This window comes from Tamandua tetradactyla, chromosome 5, assembly GCF_023851605.1.
Source record: "Tamandua tetradactyla isolate mTamTet1 chromosome 5, mTamTet1.pri, whole genome shotgun sequence".
Lineage (NCBI taxonomy): Eukaryota > Metazoa > Chordata > Mammalia > Pilosa > Myrmecophagidae > Tamandua > Tamandua tetradactyla.
The window spans coordinates 27,687,009-27,708,303 of NC_135331.1; the positions used below are offsets into that span (position 1 = coordinate 27,687,009).

At 40.8% G+C, this 21,295-nt stretch overlaps 1 long non-coding RNA gene and 1 pseudogene across 10 annotated transcripts in view; both read right to left on the reverse strand.

Moving 5' to 3' along the window:
- LOC143683893 (uncharacterized) overlaps window positions 1-21,295 on the reverse strand; it is a 110,470-nt gene that overhangs the window by 56,350 nt on the left and 32,825 nt on the right. The gene's annotated exons all lie outside the window — the stretch shown is intronic.
- LOC143682316 (small ribosomal subunit protein eS25 pseudogene) lies at window positions 3,655-4,086 on the reverse strand (annotated as a pseudogene).

The following is a 21,295-nucleotide window of genomic DNA, read 5'->3' on the forward strand; positions in this document are numbered from 1 at the left end:
ACGCTGCAGGCTGAGCAGGGCTGAGGGCACCCTGCGGGCTGCCCCACTCCCCTTCCTAGGCTTTCATCCACCACCAATGACAGCTGCAAAGACCCCTGACGTCTCAGGAGGAAAAGAGTTGAGTGGAGGAATCCTAACAGGTCCCCAGGCAGAAGTGGGGACAGCAGGGTGGAAGAGGGTGGGAAGTCTGGCACAACCCTAGATCCTGAACTCTGCAGATGCTGCTGGAACCTTCCTCCCCAGCGGGTAGGGCAGCCCTGCCCCAACCATGTAGTTATAATATGAGAAAGAGAATCTGCGATGAAAGGGGGCGGTAAAAGATAAACATTAATAATAAGCAACTCTAAAAGCACGGATTTCTAAAGAAGTCTATCAATATAGTCTATCAACATAGTCCCTCTAATGAAAAAAAAGCTCTGAAAAAAAAAAGGAAAACACATAACACACACACAGAACAAACTCTGGAAAATGAAGAGTTACTTCCAGTAAACCTCTTTTGTTGCTCAGATGTGGCCTCTCTCTCTCTCTAAGCCCAACTGTGCAAGGAAGATCATACCCTCCTCCCTACGTGGGACATGATATCCAGGGTGAAAGTCTCCCTGGCGATATGGGACATGACCTCCAGGGATGAGCCTGGCTCTGGCACCGTGGAATTGACAAAACCATCCTGAACAAAAGGGGCAAAAGAAGTGTAATAAGGGTGGGCCACGGTGGCTCAGCAGGCAGGAATGTTTGCCTGCAATGCCAGAGGACCTGGGTTCAATTCCCGGTGCCTGTCCATGTTAAAAAAAAAAAAAAGAAAGAAAGAAGAAGTGTAATAAAATAAGGCATCAGCTTTCTTTCCTTTTTCTTTTTTTTGCCTAACATCTTTTTTTTACAATTTTTTAAATTAATTTTTAAATTTTTAAAAAATATAACAAACACATTCTTAACATATGATCATTCCGTTCTACATACATAATCAGTAATTCACAATATCATCATAGTTGCATATTCATCATCATGATCATTTCTTAGCACTTTTGCATCAATTCAGAAAAAGAAATAAAAAGAAAAAAAATGCATACATACCATACCCCTTACCCCTCCCTTTCATTGATCACTAGCATTTCAGTCTAGTAAATTTATTTTAACATTTGTTCCCCCTATTATTTATTTTTATTTTGTATGTTTTACTTATCTGTTGATAAAGTAGATAAAAGGAGCATCAGACACAAGGTTTTCACAATCACACAGTCACACTGTGAAAGCTTTATCCTTATACAATCATCTTTAAGAAACATGGCTACTGCAACACAGCTCTACATTTTCAGGCAGTTCCCTCCAGCCTCTCCATTACATCTTGGATAACAAGGTGATATCTGCTCAATGCGTAAGAATAACCTCCAGGATAACCTCTCAACTCTGTTTGGAATCTCTCAGCCATTGACACTTTGTCTCATTTCACTCGTCCCCCTTTTGGTCAAGAAGGTTTTCTCAATCCCTTGATGCTGAGTCTCAGCTCATTCTAGGATTTCTGTCCCACGTTGCCAGGAAGGTCCACACCCCTGGGAGTCATGCCCCACGTAGACACAGGGAGGGTGGTGAGTTTGCTTGTTGTGTTGGCTGAGAGAAAGAGGCCACATCTGAGCAACAAAAGAGGTTCTCTGGGGGTGACTCTTAGGCCTAATTTTAAGTAGGCTTGACCTATCCTTTGTGGGGTTAAGTTTCATATGAACAAACCCCAAGACTGGGTTGCCCCGTCCTTTTAATTCTCATTTCATTTTGGACATTCTTGTTCATCCTTCTGTTTGAACACACACCACTCGTCTCCCTGTGGGCCCCCTGTCTCTCTCCTCCCCAGCCCTTGGCAACCCCCAGTGGACTTTCCACGTCTGCATGCATTTGCCTGTCCTGGACATGGCACACGTGGAATCCTTCAAAACATGCTGTCTTGTGACTGGCTCCTTCCACAGAGCTCAATGTTTTCCGGGTTCTTCCCTGTTGTAGCATCAATCAGTACTTTATGTAGTAACTCAAGCATATATATATGCTGCAAGCGAGTTGCTTTTGTTTTGACTTGATGCATCTGTTTTCCCCTGATGCTAAGGAGATGTGGAAGGATGGGAAGCAGATTGGAGAAGTGGGCTTCGCTCGGCAGAAAAGGGAGATCGAATGTTGAATCGTAGAAGGTTGAACCAATGGCGTGGCACTGCCATCCTCCACTGGCCAGCGTTTTGAGCACTCGGTCCTGGATATAGATGTGCTGAAATTCCTACTGGCCTTTTAGTTTTTATTAAATACAGTTAGTGCTACTTAATAAATTTCAGAAAACACGCAAAAACATTTTTCAAAATTAGTCGATAATATCATCCCCTTGATTTAACGATTCTTAACATTTTGGACTTTTCCCCGAAGAATTAATTTCTGTGACTATTATGCACACATGTGCATATTATATCTGACAATTGGGATCCTCCATCCTACTGTTTTGTAGCCTTTTTCTTTTCCTTCATTTGTGTCGCCATCATCCCACATCACATCTAGAGTTGTGCTATGATTTTTGATCATCGCAGAGCCTATTTTTACTTTTTTAGATGTTCTTTATTATAAGATACATCATATATGCAAAGCAAATAAAGGAAAAAGCAATAGCTTTCAAAGCACACTTCAACAAGTAGTTACGGAGCACATCCCAGAGTTTGTCATGGGCCACCATTCCACCACCTCAGATCTTTCCTTCTAGCTGCTCCTAAACACTGGAGGCTGGAAGGAATATTCATATAATGATTCAGAAGCCATACTCGTTTGTTAAATCCCATTTTCTCTGTTATCCCCCATTCTTCTTCTGTTAGTTAGATTCGGTTGTCAACTTGGCCAGGTGAGCATACCTAGTCTTGTTGCTGTGGCCATAAGCCAATGGTACTTGAACCTCATCTGTTGCTAATTACATCTGCAGTTGGCTAGGAGGCGTGTCTGCTGCAATGAATGACCTTTGACTTAATTGGCTGGTGCTTAAATGAGAGATCGCAAGGTAGCTCTGCTAAGCAGCTCAGCATTCCTCATCTCAGCACTTGCAGCTCAGCCCAGGCCTTTGGAGATGCAGAAAGAAGCTACCCCAGGGGAAAGTTGTTGGAACCCAGGGGCCTGGAAAGAAGACAAGCAGAGACCATCCTGTGCCTTCCACGTAAGAAGGAAAGAACCTCAGTGGAAAGTTAGCTGCCTTTCCTCTGAACTAAAAAACTTTTTATTAAAAGTCAATCCATCTCTGGTGTGTTGCATTCCGGCAGCTGGCAAACTAGAACACTTCTCCTTTGATCCTTCTCCCAGTCTGCAGGGGTCTTTGGGCAATGCCTGCTCTGACTTTTCCACGGTGAGAAGTGGTGTGCACACTAAAGGATAGGGGGATGGAATTAACTGATAACCCTGGAGAGGCTGGTCTGTCTGGGTTTCAGCATTCATCTGACCTGGTGCATGAAATCTTTATAGAGGCTCAGTTCAAGCCCCAGGTGTTCTTAAGAGTCAACAGGAGTGATGTGGATTGGGATTTAGCAGACCCTGCAGTCAGCACCGTCTAACTGAAGCTTGCATAAGAGCAGGCTCCAAAACAGCCTTTTTACTCCATTAGATCTTTCTTGGCCACAGATGCCTTATCTTTTTTTTAAAGTTGTATTTTTCAAGATGTGCAGTTGGTTGAACCTGTCCATGCATCTTCACCCACAGCTGGGGCATGCCCATCCTGGGTGTTTCTGGTGTACATTACTTGAGCTCTGTGTTTTGAGACCAGCTTGGTAAGTCCTTTACTAAGCAGTTCTAGAAGGGCTGCACTGGCCAGAAAACCTCAAATCTTCAGTCTCTCAGAGACAACGACTGGAGTTGTAAGCTTGCAGTTGGGAACTTCCGTACAGGGTTTGTCCAAAGTGGCTTTGTCAAGCAAGACTGGGTTTTTGAGTTTGTCCTAAACTTTGTCTTTGGACCGCTTTCTTTGCCCCCAGCATCTGTTCACTGGCTGTTTGTCTTTCTTGGCTGGCTTTCCCGCATCTTTCTTCTTCCTGCCCTGGAGCAGCATGGGGAAGCTCAGAGGGCAGTAGCTGCCACTGCAGCCTTGCTAAGATGTCAGGAAATACTTAAAATTAGGCCAAAAGTCACCCCCCAAGAGACCTCTTCTGTTCCTCAGATGTGGCCTCTCTCTCCAGCCAACACAACAAGCAAACTCACCACCCTCCCCCTGTCTGCGTGGGACATGACTCCCAGGGGTGTGGACCTTCCTGGCAACGTGGGACAGAGATCCTGGAATGAGCTGAGACTCAGCATCAAGGGACTGAGAAAACCTTCTCGACCAAAAGGGGGAAGAGAAAAATGAGACAAAAGAAAGTGTCAGTGGCTGAGAGGTTCTAAACAGAGTCGAGAGGTTGTCCTGGAGGTTATTTGTATGCATTAAGTAGATATCACCTTGTTATCCAAGATGTAATGGAGAGGCTGGAGGGAACTGCCTGAAAATGTAGAGCTGTGTTCCAGTAGCCATGTTTCTTGATGATGATTGAATAATGATACAGCTGTCACAATGTGACTGTGTGATTGTGAAAACCTTGTGTCTGATGCTCCTTTTATCTACCTTGTCAACAGATGAGAGGAACATATGGAATAAAAATAAGTAATAGGGGGAACAAATGTCAAAATAAATTTAGTTTGAAATGCTAGTGATCAGTGAAAGGGAGGGGTAAGGGGTATGGTATGTATAAATTATTTTTTCTGTTTTCGCTTTATTTCTTTTTCTGAATAGATGCAAACGTTCCAAGAAATGATGATGATGAATATGCAACTATGTGATGATATTGTGAATTACTGATTATATATGTAGAACGGAATGATCAAAATAGGAATGTTTGCTTTTGTTAGGTGTTTTTTGGTATTTTTTTTTTAAAAAAAAAGGGAAAAAAAAGACGGGGCAAAACCCGCTCCCTCTGGAAGACACGAGAAGGTGTTCACAGCATGGTGGCAGTTCATCTGCAACTACCCTTAAGAAAACTTTAAGTGCAGCTGAGCAGAGGCAGAGTGGGAGACAAGGCCCTGCAGTCGGGGGTCTCCGGCCAGCCAGGCGTTGTGGGAAGACCACCTTCCACGTGCCGGGCCCTGCGCCAGTGGCTGAGGAATTGTCAAAGGACAGAGCAAGGGCAGTGGGTTTCCAACGTAAGGGAACCCCCGGAGTAAGAGCTGAGCAGGTGGGGAGGGAGAGAAGTTGTTTCCAACAGGGGCAGCTGTGCAAGGAACGGCAAATGGAGACCAAGGGCCAAAAGCCATGCACACTCACCCCATCATGTCCCCGCCCCCCCCATTTTTTTTAAATCAAAACAAAATTCATATGACATTAAAGAAAAAATGAACCATTGTAAGGTGGACAGTATGGTGGGCATTTAGTACATTGGCAAGGTGGTTGTGTAACCGCTGCTTCTATCTAGTTCCAAAACATCTTCGTTACCCCAAAAGGAGAACTGATGCCCGTTAAGCAGTCACTGCCCATGTCCCCCCTGCCTCCCACCAGCCCCTGGAGACCTCTGCTCTATTTTCGATCAGTATGAATTCGCCCATTTTAGACAGCTCGTATAAGTGGAATCATACGATAGTCATCCTTTTTGCGTCCAGCTTATTTCATTTAGCTCAAGGTGTCTGAGGTTGCCACATGTGCCAGAACCCATTCCTTTTCATGGCTGAATAATATTCCACCATATGTGGATATATCACATTCTGTTTATCCAGTCATCTGCTGATGGATACCTGGGTTGTGTCCATCTTTTGGCTACTGTGAACAACGCTGATTGGTGTGCATGTATTTCACCCTGTTTTCAATTCTTGGGGGTATATACCTAGGAGTGAGATTGCTGGGTCATTTGGCAATTCTGCATTTAACTTTCTGATGAACTGTCAAGCTGTCTTCCACAGCAACTGCACCATTTTAATTCCCACCAGCAATATACAAGGATTCCAATTTATCCACATTCTCACCAATGCTTGTTATCTTCCACTTTTAAAATAATAGTCATTCTAGTGAGTGTGAAGTGATATCTAATTGTGGTTTTGATTCACATTTCCCTAATGATTAACGACACTGAATATCTTTTCATGTGCTTCTTGGCCATTTGTTTATCTTCTTTGGGTTAATGTCTACTCAAGTTGTCTCCCCACTTAAAATATAAATATATATTTTTATTGAAAAATATCCACACACATACAGTCCAAACATTATACAATCAATGGCTCACAATATCATCACATAGTTGTGCATTCTTCACCATGATCAATTTTAGAACATTTGCCTCACTCCAGAAAAATAAATAAAAAGAAGAAACAAAGTATCAGTGGCAGAGAGAGAGTTCAATTAGAGTCGAGAGGCTACTCTGGAGGTTGCTCTTATGCAAGTTTCAGGTAGACATTGCTACTATTATAACCTGCCAACCCCCAACCAGGACCATTCCAGCCAGTCCCAAAGAACACCTAGGGCAATATATAAGATTCCACAAGGGTTCCAGGCACTAGAGTAACTTTCCAGAAACCAACAACCTCCAGATGGGCCCCTGGTCCAGATAAGTCCTGAAACCTAGCTCAGCCTCTCCAGAACATCAGATAGTTCCATCTCCCTACCCCATATTAGTGACAGACCCTTCCAATATCAAAAATTTAGAATTGCCATAGCCCAAACAACCCCAAAGAGAGGTATGGAAAGATCAAAGGTGATGGTGGAATTATACATAGAAGATAGGACTTCACAAATGAAAATGAATGCTGAATCATTAAATTGACATCTCTTTTAGTCTCTAGTATCTTAGAGCAGCCAGAAGTAAAAACCTAAAATTGTGAAATTGTAACCCACGTCAAAGTCTGAAATTTGTTCTACCACTACTTGTGGTGCTGTGCTTGGAATTCATAGCTTTTTTTGTATACAGATTATTGTTCACAAAAAAAAGAAGGAAAAAAAAAGCTGATTGTGATGATAAAAAGTATTTTGATGGGACTGCATAGACTCTATAGTCACTTTGGGAGGAACTGACATCTTCTGATTCATGAACGTGGTATGTTCCCTCTTATTATTTAGATTTTTGATTCATCTCAGCAGCATTTTACAGCTCCTGGTGGAGAGGCTTTGCTTGTCTCTTGCTAAATTTAAACACCATACTGCACTCAAAACGGATAAAGGCTGTTCATCGTGTGGACCCCAGAGGCAAAAAGATTTGGATCCCAGGTCTGGGTAGGTCCCAAATATCTTCAAGAAAGTGACTCTGGGTCACATGGAATGAGAAGGAAGGTGAAAAAAGGAGCCGTGCCTTCTGTTTCTCTGTGCAAGATGAGGAGAGGAGGGATTACAGAGGTTAAGGGACAGCTAAGAATGGACAGAGCTGGGCTGCAGATTCAGCCACACACCTTACAGGAGAAGCATGGCAGAAAATCCTAAAACAGCCACTGCCAGGTAATCCACAGGAGGTTGTTACTGAGGGTCAAAACTATAATTTAAGGACACCCTGGACTGCGGGTGCAGAGAAACCAGCTGAGGTGCACACAAATGTGACAAGTGTCTAAAAAAAAAAAAGGCTTAGTTCTGTAGAAAAAATTACAAGCTGATCAAGACGAGAAAGAGCTTATGATAACTTCGTGCATCTGTAGAAGAGAAACTACTTTCTGAAGAAAGAATGTCTGCTATGAGCACAATTTTCAGATTTTAAATGGGAACTGTGCAACTGGAGAGAAACAGCCAAATACTCTACAAGAGATGAAACCACTGGCATGCACATTTTTTTCCTGTGCAGTAGCAAACTCTATGATTAGGCAGAAAGAGTCTTTGGCTGCCTCATTATTGTCTATTCAGAACTCGGTTCTCCATATGCAAACCCAGGGCAGGTTTCAAGAGTGACATTTTTTTCCTTTCTTCGGCAAAGAGTAGAGAAGGGAGACCAGCTGTATCAATATTCACTGATAATAAAGGGTAGAGCTCTCAAGCAACAAGTAGAGTGGGATCCCATTTGCAAGGGTTTATGGGCTTTGAGTTTGGTAAATCTGATGCTGATGGTACACTGCTTGCCTCAGAAATTATTCTCTTACTGGCCGTGGGTATTTTGGGTCATTGGACGACCCCCCTTGGTTATTTTTTTGTGAACAGGGCATATGGATATTTGTAAGCTCAGCTGCTTTGTCTGACTTTCGGCAAACACAGGGATCACAGTTCTGGCTGCTACACACGATGGTACTGCCCACAGACTTCAACTGGGAGAAGCGCTGGGGATACATAACAATGGAGAAAACATGAAGTATACATTTCGGCATCCTTCATCGTCTCGTCAACAGGCTGTCATACTTGTTTTATTCTTGCCATCTGCTCAGATGAATAACAAATGCATTTCAGTAAAAAAAAAAAATCCTATAAATTACGGTAATAAAATCTGTGACATAATTTGGTGGATAGAATCCAGAAACAGAAGCACAAACAGAACTGGTATGGCAAAGATGTCAAAGAGATTCAGTGGGAAAAAGAACAGCATTTTCAACAGATGGTGCAGGAAAAACTAGAAGCCCATGTAAGGAAAAAATAAATGACATATCTCACATCTCATGCCATAGACAAAAATGTACATGGAAGGGGTCATAAACCCAAACATGGAGCTCAAACTAGAAAATTCAGGAAAAAAAACAACTAGGACAAAGTCTTCACAAACTTGAGGTACACAAAGGTTTTGTAGCACTTAGAAAGCATAAAGCATAAAATGTTAAAATGAAAAACTTCTGCTTTTTGAAAGGCATCAGAAAGAAAATGAATAGGCAGCCCAAAGGATATGAGAAAATATTGCAGAAAATATCTAATAGAGAATTTGAATCTAGAATAAAGATGTCATAACTCAAAAGTAAGACAACCTGATTTTTTTTTTTTACTTTTCTAATTGTATAATATAACATATGTACAAAGCAATGAAAAAAAAAAAAGCAACAGTCTTTAAAGCACTCTTTAACAAGGAGTTGCAGGACAGGTCCCAGAGTTTGTCATGGGATCATGACCCTCTCAGATTTTTCCTTCTAGCTGCTCCAGAATATAGGAGGCTAGAAGGCTCCTCCCACGATTTGCCCTCCAGGCAAAAGCAGCACGAGACAATGAAAGGAGTATAAAAAACTATAGAGATGGACAGTCCAGGACAAAGGCTTGACAGCTTCAGATACCAGAGAGGGAGGTCTGTCTTCTCGGAAACAGAAATATATGCTATGATCAAGTAGAATTTATCCCTGCGATGCAAGGTTGGTTTAACGTAAGAAAACCAATTAATGTAATTTATTACATTCACAGAATGGAGGGGGGAAAAACATACACATGGTCATTTCAATTGACGCAGAAAAGGCATTTGGCAAAATTCAGCACACTTTCTTCACAAAAACATTTAGAACAGAAGGAAACTCTCTCAACATGATAAAGGTATCTATGAAAAGCTCACAGCTAATAAAACACCCACAGCTTACATCCTACTTAATGGTGGAAGATTGAAAGCTTTCCTTCCAAGATCAGGAAAAAATAAGGATACCCACTGTCACTACTGTTATTCAACACTGTACTGAAAGTTCTTGCCAGAGCAATTAGGCAAAGAAACAAAAGAAATAAAAGGCATCCAAATGGTTAAGGAAGAAGTAAAACTTTCCCTATTTGCAGATGATATGATTCTTTATGCAGAAAATCCTGAAAAATCCACAACAAAATTCCTAGAGCTAATAAATGAATTCAGAAAAATGGCAGGGTACAAGATCAATATGCTCAAATCAGCAGTATTTCTATATACAAGCAATGGATAATAAGAACAAGAAATCAATAAAAAAAAATTCCAGTCACAATAGCAATTAAGAGAATAAAATATCTAGAAATAAATCTAACCAAGAATGTAAAGGACTTACATTCAGAAAACTATAAAACATTGATAAAAGAAATAAAAGAAGACCCAAATAAGTGGAAGGATATTCTGCATTCACGGATTGGAAGATGAAATATCATTAAGATGTCAATAGCACCCAAAGCAATTTTTTTCAGTTCAAATAAGGGAATTTGTTTCTTTGGTTTTCACATTTTAAAACTGTGAAATATAACATATATACAAAAAAGCAATATATTACAAAGTTCATTTTAACAAGTAAAGAACAGATTTCAAAGCTACCCAAAGCAATTTACAGATTCAATCCAATTCTAATAGAAATTTAAACAGCCTTCTTTGCAGAAATGGAAAAGTCAATCATCAAACTTATCTGGAAGGGTAAGGGGCCTTGAACAGCTAAAGCCATCTTGAAAAAATTCCATCTTGAAAAAAGCCATCTTGAAAAGATTAAAGCACATTGCAAAACCATAGTAATCAAAGCAGCATGGTACTGACACAAGGAGAGATGGAATAAAATTGAGAATACAGAAATTAACCCTCACATTTATGGTTAACTGATTTTTTTTTACTTTTTAAATTGTATAATATAACATACATACAAAGCAAAGAAAGAAAAAAGCAATAGTTTTCAAAGCACTTTTCAACAAGTAGTTACAGGACAGATCCCAGAGTTTGTCATGGGCTACCTATCACCCTCTCAGATTTTTCCTTCCAGCTGCTCCAGAATATAGGAGGCGAGAAGGAATTTAAAAAAATATATATTTTTATTGACAAAACAACCTACAAACACAAACATTCTCAACATATGAACATTCCATACTTGGTGTACAATCAACGGCTCAAAATGTCATCACATACTAGTATGTTCATAACCATGATCATTTCTTAGAACATTTGCATCACTCCAGAAACTGAGAGGGAACTGACCCTCCTGGGCTCTAGCCCGCACAGCTGCCAGCTGGGGAAATATCCCCACGTGGTTGTGGTGGACAGCGCCAGCAAGGGAGCCCAGAGGCCGGCAATCCAGAGGTGGACCATGGGGTGGGGGAGTGATCCCCTGGTCAGGTGTGGGAACAGCCAGCCCACTGTGCTGCGGTCTGGCAGGCCCACCAGCGATCCAGATAAGCTGACCAGCCGATTCCCCCATACGCTGGCCGGCTCCCCAGTTCCACTGGCCAAGACCCTCCGGCTGGGTGCTGCACCACCGGACAAAGCAGCCCGCATGCCAAGTCCACACCTCAGGTCCCTCCAGCCAGGAGGGGCGGGGCTGAAGGAGGAGGAGGCTTGTGTGCGCCATCTGCTGGCCAGATGTGGTGAGCGCAGGTCGGCTGCATCAGACAGCGAAGGGAGAGCTTGAGGGAGGAGCCTCACCATTGCCACCTGCTGGGCAGAAGGGGTAAGTGCAGCAAGCGAACTCATCTGCCTAGGTCTTCATTTTTATTTTTTCTTAATATTCATTTTTTCCTTTTCTCCCCTTTTAAAACATACTCTTTCTATACAACTTCGTTAGTAATATAATTGTTCTTTTCATGATTTCTTTAAAAATTTTATAGATATTTCATATTATTACATTTTTATTCTCTATTTTCTATTTTTATTATTTCATTCCATTTATTTTTATTATTACTATTGTTCTTTTCATGATTTCTTTAAAAATGTTAGATGTTTCATATTATTATATTTTTATTCTCTATTTTCTGTTTTTTATTATTCCATTCCATTTATTTTTATTATTACTATTATTATTTTCCTCTTAAATTTTCTCTCCCTCTGGTGGGCACCAGCCTGACTTCACTCGCAGTATATTCTGGAGTGTCTCCTTTTGATTCTACTACTGTTGAGGTGTATTTTGTTGTGGTTCTTGTCTTTGTGTTTCATATTTTTATTATATGATTTACTTTACTATAATTACCTCTTTTTTCTTCTTTTTTTCATTGTGTGTGTGTGTGTGTGTGTGCATAGAAAAAGGAAAACAAAAGGAAACATTCAGTAAAACTATGTAAATACAAAACTTTAGAAGAGTGACGCAAACCAGCTTGCAAAATAATCATATCAAGATAAACAAATGTCCAGAACACAGCAAAGAATCACAAAGCACACGGAGATCCAAGCAGAAATGGCCCAGCCAAATGAATGACCAAATCAAAATTCCAGAAGGGACACAGGTTTGACAGCTGATCAAATGGTATCTAAGTTAGTGTTTAATTTTTAGAATTTAAGAAGTCTGCTATCTGAATTTGTAGATTTTTTTCCTGTTGCCTTAATTTTTCATTGGTTTATGAAACTTATGGTGCAAACACAGTTTTACAATGATTATACAGTTACTTTATTTAAATATGCCTATGGCTAAGCTAACTAAGATAATTTTTGGCATTTCTAAGAGTATTGTTTGTTTTCTTAAATAAAAAGATGGTAAAAGAAAAAAAAAGTCAACTCAAAATGGTCAAAGACCCAAATATAAGAGCTAGAGAGCTATCAAATTCTGCAAGGAAATGGTTGGGAGGCATCTTCAGCACCGTGTATTAGGCTCTGGTTTCTTAGACTTTATACCCAATGGGACCTCATCAAGATAAAAAGTAAAAAGACAACCTACACATGGGAGATAATATTTGGAAACAACATATCAGAGAAAGGAGTAATATCTAACACCTATAAAGAAATCCTTCAATTTAACAGCAAAAAAGACAAACAAACCAATTAAAGAATGGGCAAAAGACTTGAAGAGACATCTCTCCAAAGAAGACAGGCAAATTGCCAGAAAACACATGAAAAGTTGCTCAACATCACTAGGTATCAGGGAAATGCAATCAAAACCACAAGGAGACATCACTTAATAGCCATTAGAATGGCTGCTCTTAAAAAATAACAATTGAAAATAACAAGTGTTGGAGAAGATGTGGAGAAATGGCAACACTCATTTACTGCTGGTGGCAAGGTTAACTGGTGCAGCTGCCATAGAAGACAGTTTAGCGGTTCCTTAGAAAGTGATGTACAGAACTACCATATCACTTGGCAATCCCAAAGAAGTGAAAGCAGAGGCTTGAACAGACATTTGCACACCACTGTTCACAGTGAAATTTTTCACAATTGCCAAAAGATGGAAGTACCCAAGTGTGGTAGTTAGATTCAGTTGTCAACTTGGCCAGGTGAAGGCACCTAGTTCTGTTGCTGTGGACATAAGCCAGTGGCACATGAACCTCATCTGTCACTGATTACATCTGCAGTCAGCTAGGAGGCGTGCCTGCTGCAATGAATGACGTTTGATTTAACCGGCTGGTGCTTAAATGAGAAAGTACAATGTAGCACAGCCCAAGCAGCTCAGCAGACCTCATCTTAGCACTCGCAGCTCAGCCCAGGCCTTTGGAGATGTAGAAAGAAATCACCCCGGGGAAAGCTGATGGAACCCAGAGGCCTGGAGAGAAGGCCAGCAGAGACCATCCTGTGCCTTCCCACGTAAGAAAGAACCTCAGCGGAAAGTTGGCTACCTTTTCTCTGAAGAACTAACAAAATAAATCCCCTTTAATTTAAAAGCCAATCCGTCTCTGGTGTGTTACATTCCGGCAGCTAGCAAACTAGAATACCAAGTATCCATCAACCAATGAATGGATAAATAAAATGTGGTCTATACACAAAGGAATATTATTTAGCCGTAAGAAGAATGTAGTCCTGATATGCGTGACAACATGGATGCAGTCTCAGGACATCATGTTGAGTGAAATAAGCCTGACACAAAAGGACAGATATTGCAATGACCTTACTGATCTGAAATAATTAGAATAAGCAAACTCTAAAGTCAGTATTTAGCACGTGAATTCCCAGGGGATGGCAGGGACGGGGATAGGGAATGGGAAATTAAGGCTTAAAATGTACAGAGTTCCTATTTGGAAGGATGGAAAGATTTTGGTAATGGATTGTGGTGATGGTAAGACAATTTTGTGAATGCAATGAACAGCACAGTGTTATATATCTGAATATGATTAAATATATGGTAACAGAATTAAAATTAAAAAAAATCCACGGAAGTACACTACACAGTGAATCCTAAGTTAAACTATGGACTTTAACAGAACAATTATAAAAATGTGCTATCGATGGTTGAAACAAATGTTTCACACCAATGCAAGATGTTGGAGGAGGGGTGAGGTGTGGGAATCTTATATTTTATGTGTGCTTTTCCTATAAACCCACAACTTCTCTAATAAAGGGACAAAAGAGACTAGAGCAGAGAAAAATGAAAGAGGACTAGGAAAACAACAGAGAGAATCAACAAAACCAATAGTTTCATTTTGTTTTTAAAAAAGACTAGCAAAGTGAGCAAAGCAAAATGACAAAGTAAAGAGAGCAAAGACACAAATAACTAAGAACAGAAACAAAGCGGGAACATTACTACGGGATGTTCAGAAATAAGGCAGACTATAAGAGAGTACTGTAAGTAATTATATGCCGATACATGAGAAAACCTACACAAAACAGGCAAATCCCCAGAAACAAACAAATTACCTAATATAACGCAAGAAGAAACAGAATCGCAACAGACCCATAGAACAAGTAAAGAGGCGGAATCCAAAACTTCCCAACGAAGGGAAATTCATGACTGGACAGTCATTGCTGAATTCTACTAGATATTTAATACCAATCTTAAATTCTTCCAGAGATAGGAGGGGACACTTTCTAACTTATTCTATGAGGACAGTGTTACCCTGATACCAAAACCAGACAAAGAGAGCACAAGAAAACAAAATTGCAGGGCAGGACCCCTTATAACTACAGATGCAATCAGCAGGTGTGACATTTACACATTACCATCCATGCACTGATGGGCACACACTGTGCACTTAAAACTGGCTGGCAGATTTTTATATGATGTCTGTCCTGACATCCCTCGTCTCCAGACAAAAGAGCCAATCGGCTCGGTCCTAACTGCTGCTCCCACCAGAACTCCTGCAGCGGCTACTCGCCTACTGACCTGATTCCCAGAATGGCAGGCGCATGCAGGGAAAGCCCAGGAAGGGGTCGACACATCTCACCTCATTGTTTGGTTTTGTCTTTAATCTTATTTTTACTGAGAAATCTTCACATGCATACATTCCACACGTGGTGTACAATCAATGGCTCACTGTATCATCACATAGTTGTGCATTTATCACCATGATTATTTTTATAACATTTGCATCACTCCAGAAAAAGAAATATAAAAAGAAAAAACTCATACACGCCAGACCCCTTACCCCTCATTCTCATTGACCACTAGTGTTTCCATCTACCCAATTAATTTTACCCTTTGTCTCCCCTATTATTTATTTATCCATATATTTTTTTACTCATTTGTCCATACCCTAGATAAAGGGAACATCAGACGAAGGTTTTCACAACCACACAGTCACACTATAAAAGCTATATTGTTATACAATCTTCTTCAAGAATCAAGGCTATAGGAACACAGTTCCACAATTCAGGTACTTCCCTCTAGCCACTCTCATACACCGTAAACTAAAAAGGGGGTATCTATAGAATGTATAGGAATAACCTCCAGGATAACCTCTCGACTCTCTTTGAAATCTCTCAGCCACTGAAACTTCATTTTGTCTCATTGCTCTCTTCATCTTTTAGGTCAAGAAGTCTTTCTCAATCCCATGATGCTAGGTCCCAGCTCATCCCAGGATTTCTGTCCCATGTTGCCAGGGAGATTTACACCGTTGGGAGTCATGTCCCATATAGAGGGGAGGGCAGTGAGTTCACTTGCCATGTCGGCTGAGAGAGAGGCCACATCTGAGCAACGGAACAGGTTCTCTGGGGGGTGACTCTTAGGTACAATTTTAAGTAGGCTTAGCCTATCCTTTGCAGGAATAAGCTTCATAGGAGCTGTATTAATTAGGGTTCTCTAGAGAAACAGAATCAACATGACACACTTGCAAATATAAAATTTATAAAAGTGTCTCATGTGACCGCAGGAACGCAGAATCCAAAATCCACAGGGCAGGCTGTGAAGCCGACGACTCCGATGGAGGGTCTGGATGAACTTCACAGGAGAGGCTCACCAGCCAAAGCAGGAACGGGACCTGTCTCCTCTGAGTCCTCTTTAAAAGGCTTCCTGTGGTCATGATGGTGGATTAACAACGTGCGCATTTTAGTTCGTCCTCCAGAACAACTACTAAATAACCAGAAACAGTACAGAAAAGCTCCTGGGGCCACGTCAGTGACCAGACACACAGCGTACCCCAGTCTGGACCAGCTGGACCAGCTGCGAGCAGCCCCCAGAACTGTGAGTTCCCAAAGCTGCGGCGGCCAGCGCCCCTCCCCCACAGGTCGCTTCCCAGAGGGGAAAGGAAAGGACTTTACCAGCAGCAGGGACTGGGCACAATCAAATGCCAAATATGGAACTAATTAACACATTCTGAATACTAAAAATAGGCCCCCAGCTTAGGTGAACCTGATCAAAGCAGAGGTTGCTCATTTTTGCCCCGGCGCCAGAGGGGCAGGACTGACAGAAAAAGGGGGAAAAAAGAGAAGGAAACAGAGGTTTTTGTGGCTGTGTATCTACAAAGGCTTGACTGGCTCTGGATACAGTGGCAGGACTTTTCAGGCTGCAACTGCCCCAGGCATAGGCAGTAGTGAGCTCTTTTGGGGGCTTATCTGGAAACTGTGCCTTCCCCAGGGAAGGGGTGAAGCCCCACCCAGGTAGAATCCCTCCATCAAGGAATTCAGACCCCAGGGCTTGGTAATTTGAAGTCATTAAAACCAGCCTACAAATTCTCCTCTGTCTCCACCACACCCCCAGCAGGGAGAGTCTGCCAAAGTTAAAGGTACCGCATCATCTTATGCTGGTGGGACCTGCAGTCAGACAAGCACCACATACTGGGCAGGATAAGAAAAACAGAGTCCAGAGACTTCACAGGAAAGTCTTTCAACCTGCTGATTCTCACCCTCAGGGAAAACCGACGCATGTGACTCTTTCCTCCTGATAGGAGGCCAGTTTGGTCTGGGAAAATCTGGCTGGGGTCTATAATATCTAAGTAGACCCTCCTAAGTGTGTGGGGGAAAGGCACCACACAAGCAGGGCAAGAAACAAGAAAACAAGAACTGAAAAATTCTCCTCTGTTAAACAAAACTTAACCTAAAGGTCCAGATAAAGCTGAATGGAATGTCAAAGAACAGATAGACAACAAATTCATCCAGCAAGAAAACCCTAGATAAAAGAAGTGAAAGCAATCTCCAGAATAAACTAATTAAGGTAATTAAATGCCTAGACGCCAGCAAAAATAACAAATCACACTAGGAAAATTGAAGATATGGCCCAGTCAAAGGAATAAACCAACAATTCAAATGACATACAGGAGCTGAAACAATTAATTCAGAATATACGAACAGACATGGAAAACCTAATCAAAAACCAAATCAATGAACTGAGGGAGGATATAAAGAAGGCAAGGAAAGAACAAAAAGAAGAAACTGAAAGTCTGTAAAAACAAATCACAGAACTTATGGGAATGAAAGACACAGGAGAAGAGATGAAAAAAACAATGGAAACCTACAATGGTAGATTTTGAGAGACAGAACATAGGATTTCTGAACTGAAGGATGGAACATCTGAAATCCAATAAGAAACAAAAAATATAGGAAAAAAAAGGAAAAATATGAGCAGGGACTCAGGGAATTGAAAGACAACATGAAGCACACGAATATACGTGTTGTGGGTGTCCCAGAAGGAGAAGAGAAGGGAAAAGGAGGAGAAAAAACTAATGGAGGAAATTATCACTGAGAATTTCCCAACTCTTATGAAAGACTTAAAATTACAGATCCAAGAAGTGCAGTGTACCCCAAAGAGAATAGATCCAAATAGCATACTCCAAGACATTTAATACTCAGAATGTCAGAGGTCAAAGAGAAAGAGAGGATCTTGAAAGCAGCAAGAGAAAAGCAATCCATCATGTACAAGGGAAGCCCAATAAGACTATGCTCAGATCTCTCAGCAGAAACCACGGAGAGAAGACAGTGGGATGATATATTTAAATTATTAAAAGAGAAAAACTGCCAACCAAGAATTCTATATCCAGCAAAACTGCTCTTCAAAAATGAGGGAGAAATTAAAACATTTTCAGACAAAAAAATTCACTGAGAGAATTTAGGACCAAGAAACCAGCTCTGCAAGAAATAATAAACAGAACATTAGAGACAGATACGAAGACAAAAGAGAGAGGTGTGGAGAAGAGTGTAGAAAGGAAGACTACGAGTAAAGATAAAAAGAAGGAAAAATCAGATATGACATATAAAATCCAGAAGGCAAAATAGTAGAAGAAAGTACTACCCTGCAGTAATAACACTGAATGTTAATGGATTAAACTCTCCAATCAAAAGATATAGTCTGGAAGAATGGATTAAAAAACAGGACCCATCTATATGCTGTCTCTACTCAAAGGACATGAGGGCAAGGACACAAATGGACATTTACACATCAATGTTTACAGCAGCATTATTTACAATTACCAAGAGATGGAAATAGCCAAAATGTCCATCAACAGACAGTTGGCTAAACAAACTGGGGCATATACATAAGATGGAATATTATGCAGCTGTAAGATAGAATAAAGTTATGAAGTATGTAACAACATGAATGGACCTTAGGGACATTATGCTGAGTGTGATTAGCCAGAAACAAAAGGACAAATACTGTATGGTCTCACTGATATGAACTGACATAACTGAATAAACTTGGAATATTTCCTTGGTAACAGAGACCATCAGGAGATAGAAATAGGGTAAGATATTGGGTAATTGGAGCTGAAGAGATACAGATTGTGCAACAGGACTGAATATAAACACTCAGAAATGGACAGCACAATATTACCTAACTGTAATACAAATATGTTAAAACACTGAATGAAGCTGCATATGAGAATGATAGAGGGAGGAGGGCTGGGGCATAAATGAAATCACAAAGAAAGATAGATGACAAAGGTTGAGATGGTATAATCTAGGAATGCCTAGAGTGTATAATGATAGTGACCAAATGTACAAATTTAAGAAATGTTCTTGCATGAGGAAGAACAAAAGAATGTCATTACTGCAGTGTGCTGAAAATAGGTGGTACTTAATATTTTAAAATTTCACCTTATATGTGAGACTAAAGCAAAAAATGTTTATTTGATATAAATCTACACTTTGACTAGTGCATCTCCTAATATAACTTATGTAGATAGTTGATTGAACACCTTAAGTACATGGAACTTTGTATAGGACATGAGATTTTATTGGTTTGTCCAGGTGATGCCCTGATGAATCCCAGAGTGATTTGATCAGTGAGTGGAAAAGTATTTGCAAAGTCCCCTTCAGGAAATGGTGAGAACAGGGGAAAACTCAACTTACCCAAGTTGAATTCTTGATATTCTCACAAGCAGTGTGGACAACCAAAGCTATAGGCTGAGCCCCCAGTCTTGGGGTTTGTTCATACGAAACTTAACCCCACAGGGGATAGGTCAAGCCTGCTTAAAATTAAGCCTAAGAGTCACCCCCAAGAGAATCTCTTTTGTTGCTCAAATGTGGCCTCTCTCTCTAGCCAACACAGCAAGCAGACTCACCACCCTCCCCCTTTCTATGTGGGACATGACTATTAGGGGTGTGGATCTTCCTGGCAGTGTGGGACAGAAATCCCAGAATGAACTGAGATTCAGCATCCAGGGATTGAGAAAACCTTCTCGACCAAAAGGGGGAAGAGTGAAATGAGACAAAGTGTCAATGGCTGAGAGATTCCAAACAGATTCGAGAGGTTATCCTGGAGGTTATTCTCATGCATTAAGTGGATATCACCTTGTTATCCAAGATGTAATGGAGAGGCTGGAGGGAACTGCCTGAAAATGTAGAGCTGTGTTCCAGTAGCCATGTTTCTTGATGATGATTGTATAATGATATAGCTTTCACAATGTGACTGTGTGATTGTGAAAACCTTGTGTCTGATGCTCCTTTTATCTACCTTGTCAACAGATGACAGGAACATATGGAATAAAAATAAATAATAGGGGGAACAAATGTTAAAACAGATTTAGTCTGAAATGTTAGTGATCAATGAAAGGGATCAGTAAGGGGTATGGCATGTAAAATTTTTTTTTCTGTTTGTTATATTTTTCTGTTTTCTTTTTTTTTCTTTTTCTGAATTGATGCTAATGTTCTGGGAAATGATCATGATGATGAATATGCAACTATGTGATGATATTGTGAATTGCTGAGTGTATGTGTTGGGAACGTTTGTGTTTCTTGTAATTTTTTTAATTAATAAAAAAATTTTTAAATAAAAATAAAATAAAAAAAGGCTTCCTGTGATTAGGTTTAGCATCACTAATTGTAGAAGACACTCCCCTCTGGCTGATTAAAAATGGAATCAGCTGTGGATGCAGCTGACGTGATCATGACCTAATCCTATGAAATGTCCTCATTGCAACAGACAGGCCAGTACTTGCCCAATCAGATAAACAGGTACCACAACTTGGCCAAGTTGACACATGTCCCTAACCATGACAGTCCACCCCTTGTCAACTATATATCACCTTAAACCATACTTAATTTCCAAATGAAAACAAATAAGCACACATTTTTTTCTTTTACCTGACAATACTCAACTGTCCTGCATATAACTGGAAACACATTAAATCTCTCCAGAATAGGGTGCACATCCTTGGGCAACATTCATTCTTAAACTTGATATCTTACAACTTGAATAGTATAACATGAACAAAACAGCATTACAGTCCTCGTTTCTGTAACTGATCACGTGGTCGAAGTTCATATTTATCACTTCCTTCTTCCACTACCCATTCCATGTTCCCTTTACCCTCAGCAAGCACTTCAGCTGGCTGTGGTTCTTTGCCTGGTGGGGTGACCCAAACCTTCATTCCTGAAGTTTCAGAGCCATTGGTAGTCCTGCCTGGATTGTGTTGTTGCAGTTTTCCACTGATTTTAATCACAGGGCATGGTAGTACTAAAAGATGCCCTAGGGGGTCTCCTATATTCCAAGAAAACTCTTCTTTACCTCCATTATGTAGTTGCAGTCCTACTTCCTTCTGATAGTCAGGGTCAATTACCCCAGACAATAATGTAATCCCCTTCTTGGCTTGTTGATCCAAAGGCATAAGTAGCCCGAGTGACCAGGTGGCAATCTTAACTTCCAGTTCAGTGGTATCATTGTTGTTTCTCTTGGAGGAAGCACACCCCATTTTGGAACTAAAACCTGTAGACCAGCAGAACTCAGGGTAGCAGGGACAGGAAGCAAAAATTTTCCTAGTGGATCACTAGGGGTAATAGTGAGTGGTACCACACCCATTTCCACCCCTTGGTTCCTGGACCCATGGATCCTGGCTATGGGAGAAACAGCACCATACAGTGGACGCTGATTCAGAGCATACACAGCTTCCTGGAGAACATTACTCCAGCCT